General features: G+C 39.6%; 1 long non-coding RNA gene across 1 annotated transcript in view; it reads left to right on the top strand.

Annotated features, from left to right (window-relative positions):
• Nucleotides 1-5,162: 5,162 nt before the first annotated feature.
• LOC140255636 (uncharacterized) overlaps nt 5,163-19,591 on the top strand; it is a 45,296-nt gene continuing 30,867 nt past the window's right edge. Inside the window, exons 1-2 of the long non-coding RNA XR_011904512.1 lie at nt 5,163-5,300; nt 5,428-5,506. This is a non-coding gene — a long non-coding RNA (uncharacterized lncRNA). The remainder of the gene's footprint in view (nt 5,301-5,427; nt 5,507-19,591) is intronic.

The raw sequence follows: 19,591 nt of genomic DNA, 5'->3' as shown, positions 1-19,591 counted from the left end.
GAAAGAACCCAGTGCTGGGGTTCAGCACCAGAAAAGATGGATTTGGAAATGGAGGGTGTTTTCCTGTCATACAGAGTCTGTTTAACGGGGATTTTGTGGCAGTAAGTGCATCATCTTCCTCCTCTGCTACAGAGCATGTCTGATGACGTTAGGCAGACTCTGGAGGGCAGCTGTTATGAAGCAGAGCTCAAGAAACTGTGTTGCCTCGAGGCCCTGAAGCAGCCTTTTTGCTTTTATGTCTTGGCTAATGAATAGACTGCCCTTTGGCATCTCTTACATAAGCCAAGAGCTTTTCAAGTCCAATGCATTTCACATTCTCTAGAAAAACAAATTTTCTGACCCAATTGGATAATGCGTAAGCAATTCCCTGGGTTCAAGCCTTCCCTGAGTTTTGCCAGAGTGTGCTTTTGCTGCACAAGGCACATCATGAGCGTAGGGGAAGCAATTCTGGGGACAAACTGCTATTAGAATCATAGAATCATAGAATCACCAAGGTTGGAAAAGACCTAAAAGATCATCCAGTCCAACTGTTCACCTATTACCAATAGCTCCCACTAAACCATGTCCCTCAACACAACATCCAATTGCTCCTTGAACACCCCGAGGGTTGGTGACTTCACCACCTCCCTGGGCAGTCCATTCTAGGGATGAAGTGGAGTAGTGTTGCTTAAAAGTGTCCAGTAACGTTGATGTGACTGCTCCATTCTTCTAAACCAAGGCTCTGTCCCTTACCAACTAAAATTAGTGGGATTCGTTTGCAGTTTTAAGAGAAGAAAACATGAATAGATTATATTCAGTATATTTTTTTGTCCTTCTGTACCAGAGATACTGATGCTCACAATGTGGTCTCCCTGCAGGCCGAGGGGAAAGCAGAGGTTATATACATAAAAATGTGCATTTGGCACAATGATGTGCCTTGAAACTGTTCAGTCTTTGGATTCTGCTGCCCTTCAGGTAGAGAATGGCACAGGACAGGTCTGTGGTGAACTCTCAGTATTAACTTTTGCATTCTGCTTCCTTAAGAGAAAGGGTACAATAATCAGTTCTGCTTTAACAGGAGCCCATGGTTGTGTTGGCCCCCAACCAACAGAGATCTAAGAATATGCCTTCCTGCTAATTTGGCTCAGTGATAAGACCCCTGCCAGCAGCAGGGAAACTGTATGTGGTGAGCCTTGATTCCTTGGCAAACAGGCACAGAATATGAATAGCAAGTGGGAAATTCCTATTGACCTGGTTATAGTGTTTTTCAGAGTCTCACACCTGTTTGTTTTTCATATCCTCTCTTCTTTTGCATCGGATTTTTGTGTGTGTGACAAAAAGTAACAGGAATTTGCCCTTAGAAGTGCTTCTTGTTGCATGAAGATTCAGTCCAGCAGATTAGAAATCAGCATTTAGTTAAGAAAGAAAGAGAGAAGGAAAGAAGAAACAGGAAATAAAGCGGCATCAAAAATACAATTTCTGCCATCTTGTGGATTTTTTTTTTTTGATAGGGCCTATTACATGAGCATCGTTGGAGGACACATTAGTACCTGTTACTATCTCAGAGTTAAGCAACAGGGAAGTGTAATTAAACATGCTGTTCTGGTGGGCATGAAACCTATTTGCAATCAAGCAAACCTTTGGGCTTTTCAGCAGGTTTGGCACTCTCCCCTCAGAAGAGGCCCAGCGCTGGGACAGCAGCCACGACTCGCAAGCCTGACTGAGATGCATTGATGGGAACGAGTGGGAGTTTGCACAGAGTCCAGCTGTACCAAGCCTTCCTCTGGCCAGGATTAATCTTTTGCTTTTATGAGCCCTGAATTTCACCAACATTTACCCCTAAATTAAAGAAAACTAACAAAATTATGTTACTACAGCAAATGAATTGTGGTTGGTTTGGTTTTTGTTCTGTTTTTTTGTTTGCTTATTGGTTTTTTTGTTTGTTTGTTTGTTTCTGTATAAATGAAGCAAAGCCTTATTTAATCTTTGTTGTCTTGGATAAGGAGAATGTAGTAAGATATGCCAGACCTTTAGCAGCCTCCTGGTTGTACCTGAATTTAACTTGTCAAGAGGAAAATAGAAATGATTCCAGATCAGTTTGTGGTTTCCTTTCACTCCCCAGATAACTGTGGCAGAATGGTCCAAATGTGATTTATCTTCGCTGCAATGCTGACATTAGAAGGCATCATGCAGAGGAGCACAGGGTAGAAGCTCCTCTACTAATGCTGATCCAGGGAGCTGGGAGCCACCACTGATGAGATGCAGTCTAACCATGCTGTTCCTGAACTCCCATGAGAATTAATTAGCCTGGCTGATAGGCAGGACAGATCTGCTTGGGCAGACTGCAAAGACAGAGCAGCTACAGTACTTGGAGCAATGCAGAAGTGCCATCAGAAAGTTGAGCGGACTTAAGGGTGAGCCAGATCACACTGTTCACTGGTTTTCTCAAAGACATGTGCCCAATGCACAAAACCAACCAACCAAACAAAAAACAACAAGACTAGTGATCAAAACCAGGAATTTCTGGAGAAATGCAAGGTATGTTTAACATTTAAGTAGCTCAGAAAGTAGATGGTGATGTCCACTGTTATGTCTTTATCCAGTCTGGAAATAAGTGCAAGTAATTCAAAAGAAGTTAAGCAAGACTGATTCAACTTCAGAGCAGCTTTTCCAGGCACTTCTATTTCTCTGCATCCTTTCTGTTTTGGAATGCTGAGATCCATCTAAATGAGGGACTAAAGCTCAAAAAGCTTAGGAAGAAATTGAGAAGAAATTACAAGGAGAAGTTTGGTGGCTTTCATCACCGAAGAAAATCTTAGTGTCCCGTTCTCTCTTCAAAAGCAATGGACCTGGATTTCCTTTCTGATACAAAGGTGGTTCTAGCTGTCTCCAGTTTTATTTTCTTGTGGTGTTCAGGAGCGTCTGTCAGACCTTAATAATTGCAGTTCTGCATGACAAAAAGACCAAAAAGACCAAAAACCAAACATTTTTAAGAGAAGCAACGCTAATGGGGAGAAATGTTAACAGGAGTACTGATTCATGTAATTAATGAAGGCAGGCAGGAACTGTGGAGAGTGAAAGAGCTGTTGGAACATGCTTTTCCTGAGAGAACACCTAAATTAAGAGGCTGTTGGAGACATATGTTTCATAGTGTTGGCAACCCAGGTGTAACAAATTTCCAAGATGGCTATTAGTGAGTACTTACTGCTAAGAAAGCATTTCTAATTTCTTGCTGAATACGGAGACTTAAGTGTCAAGGGGAACAGGGAACTGTGAGCAGAAGTGAGGGTCACTGGGGATACATGTGCAAAATGATGCCCTTTAGCGGGGAAAACATTGATGACTTCCACGCGTGATGGGCTTCAAGTCATCTGTTTTGATTAATGAAAAAGAACCTCAAGTGGAAGGAGTGGAAAGATCAACTCCTACTTTCCTAGTGCAGAAGTTTTCGCTTTCAGTGTCATGGGGTCTTTTTGTCTTAAGCAAAGGATCTTTCATCTGTTTTGGCATGGTGATTCCTATCTTTCTGTATTTGCTTTTCTTTCATTGTATTTTAGAGTAACATTAATTGCATTGGGGAAAACAAAACAAAACAAACAACCAAACAAAACCCACCAGTTATTCTGACTTTCTGACTGCTATGCCGTTTCTCATTTACAGATCAGGTTCTTAGGATGAGACAATAGGATTCTCTTTCCTGTGATGTGACTGGTGGATTCCTGAAAGCATTGCTTTGTTTCCCTCGGGCTGTTTTGCAGAACAGAGGCAGGAGCCAAGTGTCACTTTCAAGGCATTTTATCACCTGTTTTGCCTTTAAAGAAGTGGCCAATAATCTGCAACGGTAAGACTTTTAGGCACGTGATATAAAGCAGACTAGATCTTTGTGCACTGATATACTTCAAGTATCTCGCTGTTATGTTAGTTTGTTTCACCTTTGTTTGTTTGTTTTCATGTGGAAGGTCTCGTTGAATTTTAAATGAGGGGTAAAGAGAACAGGGGAGGCTTTTGGTGCTAAACAAAACGTCTATGCTGCATCTCCAATCAGGCTTCATAAACCTGAACTAATGGGATTTATGTAACTCGAACAGGGTCTGATAGGCAAAAACTTTATTCTTTTCAGTTCACAAAGGTTGGTGATACATGCAATGTACATTTAATTCTAAAATGTATCTGTCTGGAGCACTTTCTGCACTTTTGCTTGTTGTGTGCATTGTGTCTATTTTATTTCTATCACAGAACATTACTGTCCAGGGTATAATGTTAAATGTGAAGAGTTTTTGCACTGCTTAGCAAAGTTCTGTATCTCTAAAACTGGATTTTGGAGTTTTCACGTGGCATTTCTGCAAAAGCTTTCCAACATCCCTTCCAGTGTTCACTGCCTGCTTTGAAAGTCATGGCTCATTAGGAGCCTAATGCAGCAGCTGTTTACGATCCCGTGAATGATATGACTTCTAGACAATGAGTGTTAGAAGCAGGAAACATTCTGAATTCTTTGCAATGCTCAACAGATTTTGAACTGCCACCTTAAGACAGAAGTGCCAGGCCAAGGAGATTGTATGTGTATTTAATAAGAAGTGGAAGCAGGAACACAGGTAGGAACATGGCATTTAAACAGCCTAAAGTATGAAGAGTGTTAGAATTTTGTATTCACTTAGAAAAATAAATAAACGAGCACTCTGGAGGCCTACCAAGGGCAGGCACGTTCCTGATGCATGCACTGCTGCAGCAAGAAGCACAGAGGTGCAGGGGCAGGCCTGCTGCCAGCCTGCAGGCGCCATTTTGTGTGTGCGTGTGTGGGGGGAGCAGGAAGCAGCTGCCTCAGAGCTGGGTGCTTCCAGAAGCTTCCACCGATGCTTTTACTTACTGGGTTTCTAGCACTGCACAGAGAGTACTGTTGCTGGGCAAAGAAGCAGCTCAGCAGGTGCAGCTGTTAATGAGGCAGGTGGGCTGTAGAAAAGAGCTGGTGTTTGGGCAGGGAGACGTTTTGTGAGCACTCACCTCACAGCATGGAGGGACCCGCAGGGACCTGGGAGCAGCACCTCAAGGAACCCCGCACAGCCCCACCATGCACTTATAACCAGCTTCTATTTGAAGTTTTGCTGTTCTGTGGTACATTATGAAGGGAAGCTGAAGAAGCAGCTCAGAGCAAAGTCTCTGAGGCACGTGGCTCCAGTAACAGCTGCTGGCTGATGGGCAGCACCTGGGCCTGGCCTCCCACCCAGTCCTGGTTGGGGAGCACAGTTCCTCAGCAGAAGCAATATAGGCCAGTTTCTAGCAGGCAGCAACCCTCGTGCTCTCAGCTCCTTAGGAGAGGTGCTTAGGTAAGTATTCTCTGTTAATATCTTTCACAGATTAGCCAGTGTTACATCTACAATGGTAGCAGCAACGTTTGTGTAAATGTGGTCTCTGTTTTGCTATTCCGGGCTCTTTGTTTTTATTCCTTTGTAGCATAAAGCTCCGTGCACCCAGCTGCCTACGCTCACAGGCTCGGATCTGGAGAAGACACTTGGACCTGCTGACGGTACAGGTAGGGAAAAGATTTGATTAAGTATTGCTTTAACTGCAGCATCGTGTGTTTCCTAACAATCATTTATCTCTTGTACTTGCTGTTGGTGTTGTGGGCTTGGTTTTGTGGGTGGTTTTTTTGGTACTGTAGCAAACCCTGGGCTGGGCTAAGATATGGCTTCTGAGAGGTGAGGTAGTGCATTGAGGAAGGAGAAATCTTTGTTAGTGTGTTTTTTGTTCTAGAAGATACATGATGTTGACTGTCCAGTTGTATGTATGATTTGCCTTTCCTGCTACTAGGGAGACTCTTTTCCTTATTGGTCTTGTGTAAAAGTGATCACTTTACTCTTTTTCAGTTATGCTTCAGAGGTAAGGAAACAAATAACTTGCATTTGCATTTTACCAGAGCTCCCATGTAAGCCATCTAGCAACTGCTTTGGATTAGAAGAAAATAAGAGAGGAAAATAAAGGAAATTTATTTTTATTGGGTTAAAATTTATCTTTATGTTGAGTTTTGTCTATAATATTAGTAAAGATTGTGAACGTGGTCTTATTGTTACTAAACAATTTAAAATAAGGTGAAGTTTTCCAGTTGCCTACTGTGTTTCCAGGAATATTAATCTTTATTGGCATAAGAATGCTGTCATAAAATGACTATTATACAACTTAAATAAACAAAAACATTGCATTAATTACTAAAAATAGAAAATGAACTTTGATTCTGAGAACTGTACAAGCATTTACACTCATCAAACTATGTGGGTGTGCTATGGGAACAAATGAAAAATGATATACGAAATGAGCATTATGTGGAGTAAGGTATTTTGTAATGTCAAAGACAAAAACAGCTTGTTTGTGTCAAATTGAAGGTTTTATAGCTTAGAGCTTGAAGAACATTTCTGTTCATGGGAATCTACTTCTTGTAGTTGGCATTGGACCCAGTTTGGCAGTGATGACTTTAAAAGTCTGACTCAAATACAGAATGAAATAAATTTTCTTGCAATTTGGGAGAAATTAAAGAAAAAAGAGGTGACTCTGGCATCAGAAAATGGATAGGAAGCAGTTCTAAATAAAAAAGGCCATAGGAATATAAAAAAGACTAAATCAGGTGTGCAACTTGAATATAGTCTTCTATTTGTGAAAACTTATTTTTGGGAGAGGAAGGGCTGTGTTTCTTCCATAGCCATTGTGTTGCCTTTTGCAAGGGAAACTGTTGTTCACAGCCTGAACCTCTGATTAACCATCTGAGTCAAGCGGTGAGGCAGCTGTGGGAGCACAGGTGAAGGTAATTTAGCTGTGCTTCTGGAAGGGGTGGAGCTTGACTCCAGCTCTCCTAGATCCCATTAAAGGCTGACCACCACTAAGATAACATCTTTTTCTGGAGATCACTCCTTTGTGGAGTTCTTGTGGTGAGCCTCAACATCAGTAAGCACACATCTTGACTAAAGGCCTCAGAGTTGATGAGTCTTTTCCTTAGATACCCTCTGGCTATCTATTTCCAACCATACATAACTGTACTTGTATTATTCCAACTGTACACCTTTCAACTGGGTTCTGCTTATAAACATAAGAACACAAAAAACCAAAACAAAAACAAATGTATCCAAAGACAGAAACACCCTAAAACAAATACAGTTTATGTATTTTGTATTTTACTTGCTATGAAGGAAAGCAGTGGAATTGAATCTGAAGTGCATGCCCGCATGTAAAGACTTCAAGTACCCACATATTAACCAACTTACTGTATGTGGTTTTCTTGTTGCTTGTTTCTTTATAGCTTCTCTGAAAGAGCTTCTGTAGCTTTATGTCATTTTTCTGCCTTCTGTGCTTTATCAGGATAACTTCCTGTGCATGGATACAATTCTAACTTCTAAAAATTCATGAAATGGTTGTAGATATAGGGAATACAGTAAGCTTGGGTGTTGTTTTTCACATGAAGTATCCATTAAATGAAAAATTCTCATGACACAATCATGGCTGATTAGCTGCTTGATTAGTTGTCTTTTAAAGGAACATCAGTATAAACATCTGGGGAAAACAGGTGGTGCCTCTCCTGAATGCATCTGCAAGAAGTGGAAGGCAGCACTGAATGTCTGTGCTGCTTGAATCCAGTGACTCTGACTGCCCGTTAGCATGCTCCTGTGGCTGGTTCCAGCCTCTGATTTAATGGGACTGTGTCCATTTCTGGTGTCATAACTATTTAATATGCCTCTCATGTTCCTGGTGCCATGGTAAGAGCTTGAAGGATTAAACCAGAAAGGCCTGTTCCTACAAACTTTCCCAAGTGATAGTGGATTAGATTCTAAACAGTTTGAAGTAGACATAGGGCTTAAAACGTGGACAGAAATGCTCAGGGGAAATAAGAGAGCCTTGATTTTGTTCCCTTAGGGGAGATTACTAAAGTATGATGAAGCTAAGTGTTTCATCATAGACAACTTTGTGAATATGCATTTACAGTAGGCTTTTATATATATATGTGTGTGTGTGAATGCTGGTGTTATGGGTGCGGATATAGGCTTCCACATCGCTTTGTTTTTAGGGTTTTGTTTTTATAAGTGAATATGCTAGTGTGGTTTTGTTGTTGGTTTTTTTAGGTGAGGAGGATGGGAGGCAGGCATTTAACTTTATAGCAAAGCTGTCCTTATGAACATACAGCTGACTCTGGAAGTTTAGGGCGTGTGTTTGTTTATTAATGCTGTAGTCTGTGTATAAAGAAAGGCCATCAGAAAGTTCATTTCTGGCCTTTAGCTTGAAATACTGATCTTTAATAAAGCTTGTCTTGGTGCCAAATATTTGCTCATAAAGATGCATGGGTTTTTGGGCAGCTTAGATATTCTGCGATTATCCTTGTGAAAAGAGGCAGGCTTGAATGCTTTGTTTATTAATAGGCAAAAACACTGTCTGAAATTTTTACAATAGAAGAGTGGTTGTAGACAGACAGCAAGGCACCACTGGGGGAGCTGATTGCTCGTTATATTTATAGATAAGCATAGCAGTGATGTGTGAAAGATTGCTTGAAGGGGTGAAGTTTTTAGCGTATGATATGAAATAGCAATCCTTGTAGTTGAGAATACAGCTTGAGAAACGGGATCCTGTTTTTAGCGGCTCCTTAAAGATAACATGTGAGAATTGTTTCTTTTTAAAGGCTTTCTTTGGTAACAGCACTCAGTTCAAGTGAGGACTTCCTTAATTAACACCTAACTGCATGCCTCAAGAGTGATAAGGAACTTGTGAGCTCTTGAATAAAAGTTTATAGGAATGTTGTGTAACCTAATAGCTGGAATTGATAATGTGTAACCTGATTAATTCTTTGATTTATCTTTGAACGCCTAGTGGCTAGCTCAGTAAGGAGTCAGTAAGGAGCTGTCTTTATTTAACCCACCATGTTATTTAGATTATACTTGAAAGTTGGATAATCAATATTATATCTGTTTTAACAGGGGTCATTTTCTGTGCTTGAGGAGCTCTGACTTACCAAAGAGCAGCAATTTATTTTTTAAGAGGAAGCTTTATGAAGTATTAAGTACGATTTTGAGGTTTTAGACTTTAATTTGCGTACCCTATTGAACCTAACGTTTATGTTTAATTCAACTTGAAAATTCAGCTTTTTCTGAATCTTGCATAACATGAAGTTGCTTTAGGTGATAAATTAAAAACAAAAGCAAACAAACATGCTATTTGTGTTTTCAGCTTTGCTTTTGGTTTGCATTTTCAGACATTTTTTGCTGATAAACTTATTTCAGGTGTATATATCCTCCAATGACATCTTAAAATATATGCCTTAAAGGTATTATGTGATTACACTGTTTCCCAAATTAACATTCTGAATCCAATGCTGACTTGTTTTCAGTAGACCTTTATCAGATGGGTTTGAAGCTTGTTACCATATTGTCTTTGTTAGGAGGTTTTACAGCCTATCTAGAGAGCCTATAGAAATTCTCCTCAGAATGAGAACTATCTTTGTAAGGTTACTGAAATAGCTAGTGAGCTCCGTGTTTGAGTGCTGTTGCTGTTGCGATTGTCTGTGCAATGCTTTTCTGTTTTGAGTGGTGCAGGTAGAGCAGAAGTTTGTGTTAGGCCACTGAGCAGCATTCTGCGCCAGGTTCAGTCAGCGTGGCTGACACCAGTGCCGGCATGCCTGCTTGCGCCTGGGGCCGCCCTTGTGTTTCAGCAATGAGTAAAAGGTGCTTCAAGATTAAAATCTTGTTTTGTGTACATTTGGGGAACTTCACAGCTCCTGCAGTGAGGTAATGTGCAACAAACACGTGTGATAAATTCTGCATTGCAACCTGGGATTTAAAACGCTTTTTTATCTGATTTTGTTAATTTTTGTACATCTAAGTTTCAGAATTGCCTGCTTTCTCTTTCCTTCCTATGGAAGCATGAAGTGCTTTGATTTGTCAGAGCAGTCATACCTGGAATCCCATGTTTGTTGACTGTTTAAAGCAAGCTACCCAGTGAACAAGGAATTGCATTAACCAAGTTCTTAATTCCACATTGTATTTCTGCTCACTTCTTGTGTCTTTGTCCACTTAGTGCTTTTGTTATCTTCTGCAGAGTTCTATTCCTACAGTCTGCCATTGGCTTTCCATATGAAAAACAGGCAGAATATTAAATTGGATATTACACATCAGGGAAAAAAACATTTTGCTGAAGCAGTGATGAAAGAAGTACTACTAATCTCATTTCAGTTTCCATTTTTAGACTAAGTGTAACAGCTCTGGAATGAGAGGATATTTTCATCCTTATAGTGGAAAGAAAGCAGAGTATCCTGCCATGCTTTTCAGTACCTGAGAAATTACCTGGTAGAACAAAGCAAATAGTGGGTCTTCTAAGCTGGAAGAATGGTTTATTTATCTGCAAATGTTGCTTGTTTGTCTGTAATCACTGCTTTATTACTTGGATTTTTCAAAGGTGCCAGAGTTAGGAGTTAGAAGCAAACATGTGATTTACACAATAAAAATATTCACCTAAGTCTGGTTGAACAAACTACAGGCAAGTCTTCTGTCTTCCACAGATTACTGTGGTGGTTGAAATTATTTTGTAAAGTGTTCCTCAATTTTTTATTTTTTCCCCATTCTTTGTTATCATACTGTTTGATTTGATTCTTTATCTAAAATTTTAAATGTGGAGTAGATCCATGTCTGCCTGCAGGTAGCCCTGTGAGGCATGTTTCCTCGCTGCTTCATGTCACTGATGGAAGCTTAGGTCACTCTTACAAGAGCCTTCGATATCTTGACCCTTTAAAACTAGCAAATATAGAAACCAAGTTAATTTTGGTCAAGCTGCCCTCACAGTGAGCCTTGAACTGTATTCATACTAAACTAAATTGAGGGGATTAAAAATGCTGCTGTGAATCACTTTGTGCTGTGCCGCCTTTCCTCACCATTCGGAATACACACTTAACAGGTACTGCGTGGTTTTGACTGCTGCCTCAGGTTTTGATTCAAGATTCAGATACCTGGAGGTACTGCATTTCTCTTTGGGAAGAAGGAGGCGACTTCGATCCTCAGACCTTCATGGTAATAGGAAGGACCCTCCCTGACAGCAACAGTAGGGATGGGTAAAGCGGGGGTGTGATGGGAGCAAGAAAGTAACTCAGTTTTGTCTAAATTTGTTGTGCAGCAAGAGTGGCAGTTTGTCTACTGCCAAATTTTCTTTTATTGTTGCCCAGAGAAAATTAGCATGGTTTCCATCGTCATGTAATCAGTTTGGTGAGTGGCCCCAGTGACATGTAACAAAAACCAAACAATTTTTTAAAAGTTTTTTCAATATAATTAAATACTGCTTAGCATAAGGCTTTGCAATCTTCCAGTTCTATATGTGCATCAAAGCACAGATGTCAAATAAAGCTGGATTTTTCAGCTCACTGATTGAATTAAAGCATTTGAAATGAACAGGGGGAAAAATGGTTTCAGGACAAACCAAACCAGATGGGTGAAGGTGGGGTTATCTTCCCCATCAGTTTCTTTTGGGTGAATGTAAGTTCCTGGTCCAAAGTGAATGTTTTGACTTAAAAAATATTTTATACTGGTTTGATCAATATTAAAATGTGTGCTTTGCTTTTGAGAAGAAAGACATTCAGTGTTTTCACTTGAAAATACTGAAATAAATGGCCCAACTTCCTTTTTTCCCAGTGTTTTGGTTCAAGTTGATCATGCAGCTTGACAGCAAATCACAAAAGCTTGGTGTTCTGCAGCAACGCCTCTGATTAAAAACACTTATGAGTTACTATTTTATTAAGGGGACGGAGGATGAAGTTGGGTTGTTATACTAAATGCTGAACTTGCTTATGGTGTGCTTGATTTCTCTCATTTGTTCATCAAGGCTGATCTGAGATGTACGGTTTCTAAGTCTGTGAGTTGCTCTGAATGTCAGGTCTGTCCATATCAAATGATACAAAAAATAAATCAGTCATACATCTTTATTTTAATTTTTGCTAATATTTCATTGGTGGGAGTTGAGGTTTTTGCCAGTATTCTTTTAAAAAATGTACTGAGCTACCAAATCACTGTCCCTTCCTTCTATTGTGTACAGCGGTGTTAGATTTGGAAGTATTCATTTTTTATCTCAAGTAGAATTTTTGATGAGAAGAGCCACGTTCAATCTTTCAGATCAGCAGAAATAGCCACTGTAATTCTAATTCTGGAGCTTCTTTTGGTTAGATGAAAAAGGTGGTATTCGTGCATGCTGGTTCATGGAGCTATTTTGATCCCAGTCATAAGGCTTCACAGACTGATGCTGTATGTTCTCCATTAATCTAGAGGATGATGTGTGTGGACATTTGGGAAGTTAGTGCTGTGGTTACTGTACTGAGTTTTGTAAGGGACCCTGCAGATAGAGATGCAAAAGAGCCACGCTTTCACTGATTGTTTCAAACAGTGGTGAATACTGTGGTTTTGGCTGAACACATTTTTGTCTTTCTAGATGGAAGTAGACCATAAGATTGCTGGAAGGCAGGAGTTGTTTTTTATGAACTCTAACAGTTGGGAGTGGGGCTCAGCTGGACAGTTGGACAGGACAGTTGGCTCAAGAAATAAAAATGGAGATGAAAAACATTAATTCCTCTGGAGAGCATCTTTTGCCACTTGCAAGAATTTAAGTGCTGTCACTGTGTTTTCATGCTCTTGCTGAGTTTTCACGTAGACAGTAATAGCATCATGACTTACGATGTCATTGGACGATGACTTTGACATAGTGCTTGAAGGGGCTGAAAGAATGTATCCAGGTACTGCTACAACCTGCTGTCTAAAGACTGGGGGGGTTTCACAGTACAGCTTCTGAATGTGGTTAAACCTTTAGTGTGTATAGTAACAAGACAAAGCAAAGAGGTGTAATTTGAAAACATCAGTAACAAATCAAAATATACTGATTTCTTAAAATAAATGAGGAACCAAATCAGTAAGCAAAAAGTTTGCATGCAGCAGTGTAGGAAACCTCCATGAAATGGGATAAAAAGCTGTGTGTAGACAGAACTTTCTGAGCATGTTGGCAGCAACTGGGATGTTGGTCTTCAAAAAATCCACGCGGAAACAAAACATTTGAATAAATAATAGTGATGAAATGTGTAAAGGTTATATCCAGAGTCTGGCTATAGAATGACTGGTTGTTATTTGCCAGGATTCACAGTGCATTTGAAACAGTATTTTCCTTCAAAACAACTAAATCCTTCAGCTTAAAAAAGGCCTACAAAGAGGAGGAGACAGCAGTTACACAAACAAGCTGTAATTGTGTTTTTGACCCTTCTTAACGGTCAGCTGTCATTGCAGTATTAGAAATAAAACTCATGTTTGGAATGATGTAGAAAATGTTATTGGTGCTGCATAACCAAATATCTTCTTTGGGGGTAGGCAGACTTGTTACCCTGTTTGTAAGGGTGTAAGTGCAGTGATAAGTATCACCAGTGGTGATAATGTGTAAGCTTCACAGTGGTTTACAGAAAAGTGTTGAAGTTTGATATCTGGTTTTGTAAAACTTTCTGTGCAGAGCCCAGCTGGATGCTTTTATTTATTTTTTTAAAGAACTTTCACCTCTTCTGCATAATGGCTTGCTTTTTACTTCTGTCTTTTTTTAGTATTTCATTTTGCAAAGCCTTTCTACATCTTTCCTGACTGGCATTTGTCTACCAAGTGCTCTTCTTTCTGTACTGTCAATCTTCCTGCAGTACTCTATGCCGCCTTCTTCTATCGTTACTACCTGAACTAATCCCCACTGTCATCCTTGTGTGTCAAGTCCACAGTGCCCAACATACTCTATCAGTTCTGTGCTGTCTCAATACAAGACTATCTGGGACCTAGCAACAATATCTCCAAACTTATACCATATTAACTGTCTCTTATTCCATTTTACTATTGGCATGCAGTGAGAAACTGGGTCATATATTTTTGTCTACAAGATTTTCTTCACTTCTGTTATATTGCTGCTCAAGTAATTTGTCTCCTTTACTGCCAAGTATCCTGTGCTTACAGTGTCAATCATCTGTAAAACACTCAGGTTTTTCTCTCAAAATTCTTCCAAAAAAAAAAAAAAAAAAAAAAAAAGAGAGCAGGAAATCTGTTCTTCCAAGCCAAGATGTACAAGTTGCAGCTTTGAGAAGGACAGATGATGACTACAAATGAAAACAATCTTTCCCACCTTTAAGAACTGTGAACAGACTGAGGGAAGTCACAGAAGTACAGGTCCTGGAGTTCAGTATTGGAATGAAGAGTTCCGAGTTTTTTCTAAGCTCTTGAATCATGAAAAGAGTAAGAGTCACCATGGACTTCTAAGGAGCAATCTGTCTAATTCCTTTACAAAGCCATGACACAGTGGTATCCCCTAGGATTTGTGCAAAGCAGAGAAGCAGTAACTACTATCACAATGTTAGTAAGGTTCAAGGAAGTTACTAATTATTAATTGTCCAAATGGAATGCTCCTGAATGGTAGTATGTGTGGTTCTGTCATGCTCTGTCATCTTTCATCAACTTCAGTTAGTCTGCTCAAGCATCTTCACTTGTTTCACAAATAACAGTTGCATCAGGAAGGGGTATGGGGAAGACCTATGAAGATCATAGAATGGTTTGGGTTGGAAGTGGCCTTTAAGATTACTTAGTTCCAACCTTGCTATAGGCAGGATGCCTCCACATAGACCAGGTTTCTCAAAACCCCATCCAGTCTGGCCTTGAGTGCTTCCAGGCAGGGGGCATCTGAAAACTTGCTGGGTGGGATAATGGGGAAGCTGTGGGAAGTATCTGAAAGTTTCTATTGCAGTCAGCATTCCTAAAGCATCATCTGAATTATTAAATCTAACATGTGGCATTTTCACAAGTGTGGCTCCGTTGTACATAGAGCCTGAAAAGGTGAATATCGTCAGGGCTGTACTTTGGCATAGCACAAATAGGAAGGGGAGAACTTGAGTGGACAAAAAATGTGATGGAATTACAGCATGAGAAACTGAGGTGTTAGGATAGGCTGCCATAGATGCCTGTGTATGTTCAACTCTGTAAGCTTTTAGGAAGAACCTGGATGTCTTTCAGGCATAGCTCACATATAGGTGCTACTGTGTTGGCCTAGATGGATAGACTTGATGCAACATTTCAAGTTTCCTTATGATTTCAAAATTCTATATGCTGTTAAAAATACAGGTTAATATAATTTTTTTCAGCTGAAAACAGTTAAATACATTATATACATGCAGAGTAAAGGGGAAAACCTTTATTAGCATTTCTGTGGGTATGGTTTGTTTACTGGAGTGGTTTAATTATTCCAAACTAATATTATTTGAGTAGTATTTTTCTCATCCAAAGATAACACAAAAGAATAGTAATGTAATAATTAAAGAGATAGCATAAGAAGAATTGATACTAGTGCCTGTCTCAATAGGAGAGCATTTCACATCTGTTATTTATGATGTGAAGTGCCACTGGGGACAGATCCAGTAACTATGTACATAGTAATACCTTTAATTAGAGTAACTGAATAAATATTGCACACAGGCTTTAGGGATCTTATAAAAGTTTTACCCCCTGTTAAAGAGGAAATTGGTGCAGCTAGAGAATGATAATTCCAACAGGAACCGTAAACTCAGAAGGTATCTCCTAATTTCTTGTGCACTGATTGTTGCCATACTTATAGATAGGCTCATGACTGCTCTGTGACCTTTCTGAAAAAATATTCCTGCCAACCTACCTATAAAAATTGCTAGTCAAATGACAAATGTCAGATGACCTTCTGCTACTGCTATGTGTATGTCAAGTGGGTTTTTATCTTTGCTTTTTACATCTTTTTTGTAAGCACTACAGAGACCAGGTTATTGGAGCAGAAAATATCTTTACCTGAGCCTATGCTGCCTGACTTCTGGACTGCACTGCCTGAGGTACAGAGCTGAAGCTTGGTGGTATGAAGGCTTTGAAATTGAAGCATAACAGCCTCTTTGTTTTTTCTGTTTTCCTTGCCATAATGAACACGTTACTGGAGTGACAGAGTTCAGTGAATAGTTGCTTTACGTGGCTGCCCATTGCAACACCTGCTGGCAGCTGAGGGTAACACTGCTGCAGATATCTACCCATAGCTTGGAGTGGACACAGAAACCCTTTGTTCAGCCTCTTGCCTTATAATAGTCAGAAATACACGTGTGATAGGTTGTATTTTCCTCTTCCTTGAAGCTAGTTTTTCCATGTATTTCAGCCAAAGCAATACTTGCTGATATTAAGACTGATTTTTCCAGTCCAGTGCTTTAGAAGGAGGTATGTAAAATACCTTACTGTGGTCTGTAGGCACAGTGAGGTTGACAGCATATTTTAATTGTCCACAGCAGTTGATTGTGCCTTGCAGCTTGTCTAGCTTAATGCCAACATGTCTTTTGTTTCAGAACCTGACAAAATGAGATTCTAATGTTGGATAGACCTTTTGGCATGGATGTTGCAAATTAAGGGCTTCTTCTTGAATGTTGAATTTGGGCAAGGTGATAGGGGTGTTAAAGTGACAAAAAGAACTACAGAACTCAGCACCCCTAAGTCTCAGTATTGTTTGTGGGCAAAATAAAGTACATATAAAATGGTGGAGCCCTGGCAAGCTCTGCTGTGAAGCCACTTGCATGCCTTACAGACTATGGCTTTGTTAAATCAGATTAAGTTCTTCCTGCACCTCATTATTTGCATATCAGTTCATCACTATCATTCCTCAGATATGCAAAAATGAAAACCAGGCGCTTCTTTAGAACATCATTACATTTCTGAGCCTTTTTCTTTTCACCTTTTGCTTCCCTGAAGAACCCATTACCCACCAGGTTTTTTTTTCTTAACATCAATTTCCAGATTGTGGACTTGAAGGAGGAAGAAAAAAACCTACTATGTTGTTACACTGTGAGTGTTGTAATCTGAAATGAAATGCATTTTTAAAAATAGTCTAAGTCGTATTTTAACACTTAATATCTTTGTTTATCCACAATATAAAGTGAAAACCCATGTCTCCATTTTGCTCTTGTAAGCTTAATCTGAAGCAACACTAGTGTCTATATACACAAAACATAGACCAACATCTTATTACAAATAGCAGCTTAGAACTCGTTGCAGTATTTTATTATCTATTGTTTAATTTTAATAATAGTTGTGATAACTTTCTTGGTAAGATAAGTTATTTTGGTAATAAAAAAAATCTACATGTATAAATGAAACTTGTAAATTGGTAAGAAGGGATGAAAAGTAGGTCAGTGCTTCAGTCTGACTTTTAGGTACGTCTTAAAGATTTTCCTCTGCAGTGATTTGCTGATCCACTTATTCTTGATGTCGTAATCCTTAAATTTATAATCCTCAGTGATAGTTAATGATTGCTAACGTGTGTGATTTTTCTTCATCCAGTGTTTGCAGCACTGGTGATACACTTGGTCATGTGTTTGTAAATGGCAGTCTGTTTCAGAAATATTTAAAGTGTATCTAATTTAATTATCAAACAGCAAATACACCGTGTGCAGGAGTCAGTGACCTAGAATATTGCCTCTAAGCTTTTGAGCATGGCTGATAGTGCAGTGATGTAAAATGACATGAAAGCTGAAGACATAATTGCTCATTGCGAATCTTTTTTTTGCAGTAGCTAACATTCATCTGAAGATGAAAAGTGACAGCTATGTATTTTTGGCAATGTTTCCCTGTAGGAAAGGAACATGCAACCTACTTATTTTTGCTACTGTTAGGGCTGACTCAAAATCATAGTCATAAAAAGTTTATTTACTAACATTATGGACTGAACTGTTGAAGTAGTCTCTACTTGACTGAGTAGAGCCCTAAATCAGCACCCTGTGTACATAGATGTGCAAAATGAGCTGTTAGAGGTTTATCCACAAAATATCACAGGAGATGCTCTCAGGAGCAGATGCTGATTTAGGGTATCCACAATAAATTAAAAAAAAGAAAAGAAACCCACAAAATCAACAACAGAGTAGCATCCAAAATTCAGATGCTGCTTTTGAATATCTGGCTGCACAAAACTCAGAAATGCCATCTGGTGACAGCTTTACCTTCTATGCAGATTCCATCAGACAGTGCCTGTGCTCATGTTCCCATTGCTTGCAAATTTGCACTTGTAGCTGATGGAAATCATACATCTGTGAACGCTTGGAAAGCAGAAAGCGAGCAACCTTTAAAAAGAGATGACAAAACATAGCAGCCAACAATTTAGAACCGAACATAAACCTTCTTTGTGCTTTTAAGCACATATTGCAGTGTTATGTACTTGGAAGTTACAGGCTCTGAGTTTCACTTCTACACTGTTGGCTGTTGTACCTTCTGACAAGAATAAAACTGTACGACCTGCCATCAGCCTAGCAACCTACTGGTTTCCTTTATTCACAATGCAAAGTTTCTAACTATGTTGCTCAACAAATAAGGAGAGCCTGTTAAAACTGCAACTTGTTTGGAGAATAGTGAGCACCAATGCCCTGTGGGCTCCGGTGTGACAAACTACTAATGTAGTCTTATTAATTTAGGCAGCCAACTCCCACTTTGAGCTGGGACGGTGTTTATTTTCCTCATCTAAGTAGAGAAGAGCCACTAGTGCTAAATACTAATGCAACTCAAAGTCAGCTGCAAAGGTATGCACCTAGAGCCTAGCTAAAAATACCCTTGTGGCTATGCATGCCACGAGCTTGGATTATTAGCAGTAGATGCAGTAGCACTCCCCAGAATCTCAGTACAAGGTTTAAATAAATGAGGTTTCCACACAGATAAGTCTCTTTAAGGAGAAAGAAAACCTAATGATTTTCTTTTAAGATATGGAGTGTCTTAGCTACCTATCTGCATCAACAAAAATGTTGATAGTATGGGTGGTGTCAGGTCTAGTTGGAATAGCAATACAGAGGAAGCAGAGGAAGATTCAATATTTTCAATATTATTTCTTTTAATTGACTCTTAAGAGTCATTTTGTGGTTTGAACAGACCTGTGGTTTGCTTATCTTACTCTTGATGCATGTCTTCTGGTTCCAGAAGGCACATCCAGACAGCAGTTAGAAGTCTTTGTTCGTATACCTGCTGTGTTTGAAACTTTGCTGAAAATACATTGTCTCATGTAAAGGCTGATACAAGCCTGAGGTCAGAGTTTAATTCTAGGCCAGAGAAAGGTGCCAGTAGGCATCTCTGAGAAGGTGGTTCAGGATATTGTGACAGGGAATAATCTGAAGGCTCAGGTGATTGTTGTTGTTGTTTTGCTTTGGCTTCCCCCCCCGTTCAGTGAATGGTGCAGTTTTACTAGCTCTGTGTAGAAATAATGGAAACTCAAGCAGAAAGCACAACGTTAATGGAGGAAGGAAACAAACTGCCGCTGCTTCCAGTATGTACACTTGTACTGCTGTGGGAGCCGTTGTCAGACAAAAATATGCTGTCAGCTCTTTGCCACCCACATACCTCAAGATTCATGAAGTGAAGGAGACTGTCATGTGGTGGCAAAGGCTAAATTATCATAATGTGGGTGTTAAATTTCAGCCCCAAAATAATCTATTCATGTTGTGTTTTGAAGTTCTGTATTTGTATCTGCAAAACTGTAACCTGCAAGAATAGAGGAGTTAGGTGTTTGAGTGCTGTGTGTCCATGACCACCCACAGTCTGTGGGCAGAAATGCTCTTTCTGTAGGTGGGGGT

The sequence above is a fragment of the Excalfactoria chinensis genome, chromosome 8, assembly GCF_039878825.1.
Source record: "Excalfactoria chinensis isolate bCotChi1 chromosome 8, bCotChi1.hap2, whole genome shotgun sequence".
NCBI classification, from domain to species: Eukaryota; Metazoa; Chordata; class Aves; order Galliformes; family Phasianidae; genus Excalfactoria; species Excalfactoria chinensis.
This window is presented reverse-complemented; position numbering and strand designations above follow the sequence as displayed.